Here is a 260-nt window from a genome sequence, read left to right as displayed (position 1 = left end):
TGACTGTAAGACCATGTATGTGCTGTGTGCGATTTTTAATAAATACTTTAACTTCTACGAAAGTCTAAGATCTCCTTTGGCAACGTATTTGCGCATGCATCCAATAAACCCGCTTTTCGCTGTGCATTTATGTCCATGGCTTATGTATGGCAATATGAAGTTGATTATTTAGAATAACCCCTAGGTCCCGAGCCTTGACGGATATTTCAGTGACAATATTACTAAAGAACTTCTTTATGCTTTGTGTCTTGGTGAACTTG

General features: G+C 38.1%; 1 protein-coding gene across 1 annotated transcript in view; it reads left to right on the top strand.

The window, feature by feature from the left end:
* Positions 1 to 56, top strand: part of LOC138042860 (uncharacterized) — a 46,814-nt gene extending 46,758 nt beyond the window's left edge. The window contains exon 20 of the mRNA XM_068888904.1: positions 1 to 56. This exon is cut by the window's left edge and continues 3,021 nt beyond it. The gene's annotated coding sequence lies outside the window, so the exon portion shown is untranslated.
* Positions 57 to 260: the final 204 nt, after the last annotated feature.

The sequence above is a fragment of the Montipora capricornis genome, chromosome 3, assembly GCF_036669925.1.
Source record: "Montipora capricornis isolate CH-2021 chromosome 3, ASM3666992v2, whole genome shotgun sequence".
NCBI classification, from domain to species: domain Eukaryota; kingdom Metazoa; phylum Cnidaria; class Anthozoa; order Scleractinia; family Acroporidae; genus Montipora; species Montipora capricornis.
Note: the sequence above shows the minus strand (reverse complement) of the source record. Positions and strands in the feature narration are given on the sequence as shown.